Source organism: Glycine max, chromosome 1 (assembly GCF_000004515.6).
Source record: "Glycine max cultivar Williams 82 chromosome 1, Glycine_max_v4.0, whole genome shotgun sequence".
Lineage (NCBI taxonomy): Eukaryota > Viridiplantae > Streptophyta > Magnoliopsida > Fabales > Fabaceae > Glycine > Glycine max.
In genome coordinates this window covers 34,716,578-34,724,102 of record NC_016088.4, presented here as the reverse complement: position 1 = coordinate 34,724,102, position 7,525 = coordinate 34,716,578, and the positions used below count along the sequence as shown (strand labels likewise).

At 33.4% G+C, this 7,525-nt stretch overlaps 2 pseudogenes; one reads left to right on the top strand and one right to left on the bottom strand.

Moving 5' to 3' along the window:
- Positions 1-700: 700 nt before the first annotated feature.
- LOC121174672 (NADPH-dependent aldo-keto reductase, chloroplastic-like) lies at positions 701-3,513 on the bottom strand (annotated as a pseudogene).
- Positions 3,514-4,518: 1,005 nt separating this feature from the next.
- LOC121174671 (cytochrome P450 76C3-like) lies at positions 4,519-7,484 on the top strand (annotated as a pseudogene).
- The last annotated feature ends 41 nt before the right edge of the window (positions 7,485-7,525 follow it).

Here is a 7,525-nt window from a genome sequence, read left to right as displayed (position 1 = left end):
ATGTGGGCTTTAGTACCTTCCTCTTGCTCTTGGTCTCTTCTCCCTTCTACACCATTGATGCTGGTGCTTCCTGTATTTATGGCATTCTAAGCGTGTTCGTAACAACTCCTCTTTGTCTGCTATGCTTCCCTATCACTCCCTGCCCCATCAAAAACACCTTGTCCGCAAGGCGTTGGGTTTTCAGACTAAGGCCTTCAAAAACAATATCGGGGTCCCAAGGCTTATGCCGATGAAGTGTACTAGGTGTTTCAATGGGTAGTGAGTAAGGAGGAGTTTCAGGAAATCCAGCAATAGGCAAGCGCGAAACACCCTTATTGTGCCGATAGAGGTGGCGAAATTAGTGTTGGGGAAGAAGACGCAAAGTGATGGCGTTCTCGCCCTGCAATTCCACGAAGCGTCCGTGATGAAAGAACATCACGCGTAATGGGTTTTGGGCCGGTTCCGGGTCGGGTTTAGGGTTTGGGTCTGGGTCGGGTGTGGGGTTTGGGTCCAGAGCAGGTGTGGGTTTTGGGTTTGGGTCAGGTGTGGGTTTTGGGTCTGGTCCTTCGGATACGGGTGTGGCTAGCTTCGGGTTAGGTTACGCTGTATTAAGACCCAATGGGTTGTGGGTTCTTCATCTTCTGCGATTAAGAGATGAACCCTAGAGGCACAACGATGGCCTCTATGGAACTTTTCATTGCATGTGAAGCACAGCTCGTGCTCATGGCGCGAGGCTAACTCCTCCGGGGTGAGACGCCTGACGGTCGGAGCCTGTGACGGTGGCGGCGAAGAAGGCAGCAAATGGGGCAAGGGCGTGATACGAGGGGAAACCAAAGGGGCTGACGGTGGAGCTACCAGCGGTGGGGTTTGCGGCCACGGTGGAGGTAGACAAAGGTCCGACAACTGCTACTTCTGGAGCTTCGCAAGGCCGGCGGCTTGGTCCACGGTCATAGGCTGATGGGCCTGGACTGCGTGGCGGATCTCCGGCCTCAAACCTGAGATGAAGCACGGAAACAGGAAGGGGGTCGGCAAGCCGATAATTCTATTAACCAAGTCTTCGAACTCCTTCAGGTATGTGAGCACTGAACCCGTCTGAGTGAGTTTGAACAGGGCACCGGCGGGGTCCTCAAACGATGAAGGGGCAAACTAGGGTTTTGCAGGAACAAAGGTGGAGTGGTGAGGAACTGGTGTGGGTTTAGGTGTGGTGGCGAAAGGCACAGAAGCATGGCAGTGAAAAAGCTTGTCCATGTTGAGGGTCATAGAGTGCATGTGATTGTCAAGACGAGCAATGGCCTCGTCGAGGTTGCGGAAGGCCACGAGGACAAACGAGAGCACCAATTGTTAGGGTAAGAACCCTAAAGGCTGGCTTCGAGGGCAACGACCTCCAAAAAGAAGAGAAGGAAGGGAAACACAAGGTAAGGAAAAGGGGATTCTTATTTCTCATGCCTGCTTGATTATTTACATAGCCTTATATAGAAATTCCTCTAACAGATTTTGTACAATTCTATCCTAGGAATATTCAAGTAACAGAACTCGTTTTGCAAATTTGCCCATGAGGGAGCAAAATGCCTCAAGTAGGATTTTGTGCAGATCTTCCTATTTTTCTCTTCCGAAACTGCCCTCAAACGTAGTCTTCAAGGTATGTGGGCTTTAGTACCTTCCTCTTGCTCCTGGTCTCTTCTCCCTTCTACACCATTGATGCTGGTGCTTCCTGTATTTATGGCATTCTAAGTGTGTTCGTAACAACTCCTTTTTGTCTGCTATGCTTCCCTATCAGTATCAGTTCTTTGATTTTTAATGAAATGATATAAGTCTTCTTTAAAAAAAAAAACTGTACCCTCTCCCTCCCTCACCAAAATATATTAGAGGAGACAAATATCAAGAGATGAAAAAGAGAATAAAAACTTTGAAAGATAAAGTTAAGTTAACTACTTGCCTGTTTAATTTCAGTGAACTTAGCAATCAGCTCTTCAGGAATAGACCAGTTGAAGACATCAAAATTTTCCTTGATCCTAGCTTCATTAGAGGTCTTTGGCAGAACACTATGTCCTGTTTGTATGCCCCACCGAAGGGATACTTGTGCAGGTGTCTTCCCCAATTTCTCAGCAACGAAATTGATAACAGGATTCTTAAGCACATCACTGTTGAGAAATCCTTGTGATCCCAATGGAGAAAATCCCTTAAAAAAAAGAAATTTATCATAATAGATAATTAGTAGTAAGAACAATGGTTTTTGAGATGCCACCATTTGAATATGTACCAAAATCATAATTTTGCTGTACAAAAGTTTATGGGAAAAAAATGTCTTTTTGTTCCTGTACCTTTGATCAAACTTAGTCCAAGTTTCTATAATTTCATCATGAACCCTCCAAGAAGGTATTATTGTTTTTGTTGTATTTATAACTATAGCTTATTTGTATAAAACCAAACCAAAAACTGAATTAATTGTCTCCCATCTTCAATTGAAATTCACTAGAGAGTGAAATATGAGCAACCACATGAGGAAATTTGATATCACACTTTAACCCAAAACCTTAAACTCAAGTTTATGGGTCTTTTCCTCACTTATATGGTACTCAACATTTTCACTTCTATTCAATGTGAGACTTTACCTCACATTTGTACTCTAACATACTCAAATTACAGTTCTTGTAAAGTTCTTTCTAGCACTTTTGATACATCTTCTGGATCATGATCTGTGCACCTATGTATTGTAAAGAAGCCGAGAACCTCTATTCAGAAACCAAATGCAGACATATGTTTCCAACATTAAGAAACATTACAATTTTCAGAAGAGTTAGAAGACAATAAAACCGGAGTTTGGAGGTGATCCACAAGTCCTCACGCTTCACAACACCATCTTCAAAATTTTCTTGAGTAGAACCAATCTATAGAAACCAACTTTCTATAATCAAACAAAATAAGGCATTGAACTTACCAAAGCAAAATGAATTTTCAGTAAATGGACTAAATTCTAATTTGCAAGTAAGCATATGCTAAGACATATCATTAGTAACTCCTTACCATATAATAAAATTCATAAGCTTTGTAGTACTAGCAGTGAGCTAGTGAGCAAAGGGTGGTGACACAAACAAAAAATAAATAAAGAAAATAAACGGTATGATTCATTATTATATGCTACCATATAATTATGATTCATTATTATCAAATTACCTCTGCTTGATTGAAATAGGATTCAGCACAGTCGATAAGCCTGTACCCCACCTGAATTATCAGTGATCACATACAATAGTCAGCCAAACTACTCTTGGGTTAGGTCTTCTACATACAATAATACAAACTAGAATTGTTTGAGGTTCACAGAACTAAACCAAGGACAATCTAAAATAAAATCTCTGAAAATATTATAATAATAAAAACAAACCCATAAATTAGAAAATAAAATTCACTTCCACTATACCTTGATGGCAGTGGTGACAATAGCAGGATCAACGCTAAACGTGCCTAATCCAGTCGAAGGTATCTTGAATTGGCTCCTGTGTTCAATTCAAAGAAACTGATTGCATCGGTCATTTTTCTCACAACAATTACTGGCTCAACTTCGATAGTGGTCACTTGCAACGGATCTTTGATTTTATTCAACCAAGTTTCAAGGGAATTTTATCTTATCCTTTCTATCACATTATACTACCTATTATTTCTACACTTCTCTCTCCTTTTCCTATTTTTCTGCCTAAGTATTAACTAACATTGTAAAATTCTTGTATCTTTTTTCAATAATCTTTTTTTATAAATTTTAGGAAGGCTATAATTTTTTTTATAATATTTTAAGTATACTTTGAAAATAAAATAGGAGAGTCATGACCCTTCCGTGCCCCCCTCTCTCTCCACATGTGCCATCAGTCTCCTCGTGATAGTTATTCGGTTACCAATTCATTATTACATTATTAGTTAACTCTATGACATGACAAATTAACAAAAGAATATTAGGTGCAATTCACAAAAAACACATGGGATGCAAGTGGATCTGATGGTTGACCAATGTTATACCATAGAATAAATTAGGAGATTTTTGGTAGGATTACAGAACAAGGGATATCAACTGTAATAAGTGAAAATTTCATAAGTTTCCAGAAAATTTACTCAAATAAATAGTCATAAAAATATAAAATTAGGTATAAAAAATTATATTTAAAAAAGAAATTCTATATTTATAGTTATACAGGTAACGAGAAACACTTTTAGGTTATGCTCGACAAATTATTTTAGGCAACTTTTAATTTTTTTTATTAGTTAAAAAATTTATTTGATTGTTAGACAAATAATCTTTTTTAGTAACTTCTAAAATTTTTTAAAATATCATTTGAAGTAACTAATTAAATTTTAGCTTATACCTTTTTATATTTTATTCATTTTTTTATTCTTAAAGTATTTATTAAATTCTGCTTACTATCCTTTTTAAACAAAACATTGGTTTAATTATTTATTTTTACTCATTCTTCTCTTGTACATTTTTATATAACACTATTTAATTATAATATTTATAATATTTAATTTATTAATTCAACATTATACTTCATGAAATTGGCTATGGTAAATGTTAGATTTATTTAATTTTTCTATTATTTTTTGAATAATTTTTATATTAGATTATTTATTTTAACCATTACGTTAATTAACATAATAAAAGTATAATATTTACTTAGGTGTATTAAACTTGATTAAAAATGTTTTATGATATAGAATAAAATTAATAATAGAATACATAATGTGAAAAATATAATAATTAAAACTAAAATGTAATTAAAATAATTTATCTACTAAATAAAAAATTGCAAGAGTTTAAAATTAATTAAAAAATAAAATTATAACACCTTAAAATATATTTTTATCAATAAAATAAAGTTGAAACTTATATAAAAAAAAATATCATATAAATATGTTCATTTATTTCATTTTATATTTTTCAATTACCTCAACATATAGTTTTATTGAACACTTATAATTTAGTATAGTAATCTTTAGTTTTTGGCTAGTTTTGCTAAATACAATCTTAAGGGGGTGTATTGGATTAAGATTTCAAAGGATTTTAAAAGACTTTTTTATGATTAAAAAGTCTTGTGGTATTCAATCAAGACTTTTATAAAATATAAACAAATCTTGTGGTATTCAATTAAGACAATAAAGATTTTTTTTTTTCAGGGCAACAAAATCTGTTGGTATTCAATTGAGATTTCTTACCACTTTTAAAATGTCTTTTGGTATTCAAAAGTAAATAGATTTTGATGGATTCTTTTGTGGAATGGATTTTGAGAGACTTTTTAGTTAGAAATACACATAAAATACTCCTCCAACAATCTCACCCAAACCCTTGAGACTTTTCATAATCTTCCAAAGACTTTTTCTTCTCCTGCCGAACAAGACACAAACCACTACTAGGTTCATTCTCTTACAACTTTTCAATCAATTTTACCTATTTTTTTAATGGCAATCGATAGTCAATATTGTTCATACTATATGTATATTACGCAAATCAAAAGCAAAGGGTGCTGTATATGCTTCAAGATTTCGTATTCATATTGTTTTCAACGTCCAGGCAATGAATATGCATCAAAAGAATGGCAATTAATATGCATCAAGATTTCATATTGCTTTTTTTTTAGTACTGTATATGCAAATCAAAATAAAAAACTCTTTTTTTTTTTCTGTTTCTTCAACTTGTTTTTTTACAACGTCCATTATTATTATTATTATTTTCTTGTGTTATTATTAAAATGTTAATTATTAATGTGTTATTATTATTTTTTTGACAGCGTGTTATTATTATTATTATTGTGTTAATAATTTTTTAATTGTTATTGTGTTATTATTATTGTTATTTTGTTAATAGTTTTTTTTTAAATGATTTTATGATATATGAGTATTATTTTTATGGAAAATGCTAACATGTGCCCTTAAGACACTTGTTAGTGTATTATGTATAGAAATGCTAATAATTGGAGGACTAATATAGGTTCAGATATGTGGAGAAATGCTAATAATTAGGCGAACATGAAGTGAGAATCACTTTGTTATTATTTTTTTAGGCAATAATGACTTTGTTATTAAAAGGTTTAAAATTTCTATCGTTTTTATTTTCTTTATTCAAACATTATAATTTATTTATCATCTTTTTCATTCACTTTTGTAACTTCCGTTATTTTTTTGTTTAAAATGTATTAATCTTTCAAAATCTTAAAAATCCATAAAGTACTTTGAAATCTTAAAAATCTGTGTTAGAAATCCATTAAAATCTTGGGTTAAGAATCCTGATTGTAAAAAGTCTTTTAAAAAAAATCTTTTAAAATCCCACAAAATCAATACAATCCCACATAATCTTTTAAAATCTTCAAGATTGTTTTTGTCAAAATATTCTCTCAAAATCCCAATCCAATACACCCCCCTTAGTCTAAATGATAGATTCATTAAAATAATGAGTATGAAAATACTTTCCTTGCATAGAAATAGAAATTAAAGACACAAATAAAAATATTAGAATATTAAACTCAAGATTAATAAGTCTTTGTTCTCAGTGATACTGAACTCGAAATAAATTATATTGGGAGGAGAATATCCACCTTGAGTCTAGTCTCTAATGAAGATTAATTACTAAATTTAACAGGGATTACTTTGTATCAATATTATTGTAAAAACAAGAAAAAAGAATCTCACCAAAAGAGATCAATTAAGTTTTCTGATAGAAATTAGTCATCGATAAAATTGATGAGTATTCCGTACCAATAACAAAATCATTTCTTACAAAGAATATCTAACTGGATTGGTTAAAAAAGATACATGAGAATTATAAACTTTTTATATGTATAAAAAAAAGCTAATGTCTCCTTAAATTAGATGAGTCAAGATGTCAATTTTAATGTTTCTTTCATTATTGCACATTTTTGTGGTAGGATTTATTTGTGGCTGGGTTGGATACAACATCAGCCACAGTAGAATGGGCTATGACAGAGTTCTTACGCAACCAAGAGAAATTGATGAAAATTAAGAAGGAACTTCAACAAGTCTTCAACAAAGATGAAAAACCTAAAGATTCAGATATTTTTAAGCTCACTTACCTACAAGCCGTTGTAAGAGAAACCCTTAGATTACACCCAAAAGCCCCAATTCTAATCCATAAATCAGTGGCTGAGGTGGACATATGTGGCTTCAGGGTACCCAAAGATGCACAAGTTCTTGTTAATGTATGGAGCATGGGGCGAGACCCAGGCATTTGGACTGACCCAAATTAGTTTCTACCTGAAAGGTTTTTGGAGAATGAAAAGGATTTTACAGGAGACGATTTTGGATTTATTCCCTTTGGTTCTGGCAGAAGAATGTGTGTTGGCGTTACAATAGCTAACAGGGTTGTGCATACCATGCTAGCCTCACTTCTTTACCATTTTGATTGGAAGTTAGCTAATGGGGAAAAAGACATGGACATGACTGAAAAATTTGGAATTACCTTACACAAAGTCCAGCCTCTCATGGTAGTTCCCGTCAAAGAATAGCAAATTTTATATTGATATTTGTGGTCAAAAGCACTGAATTT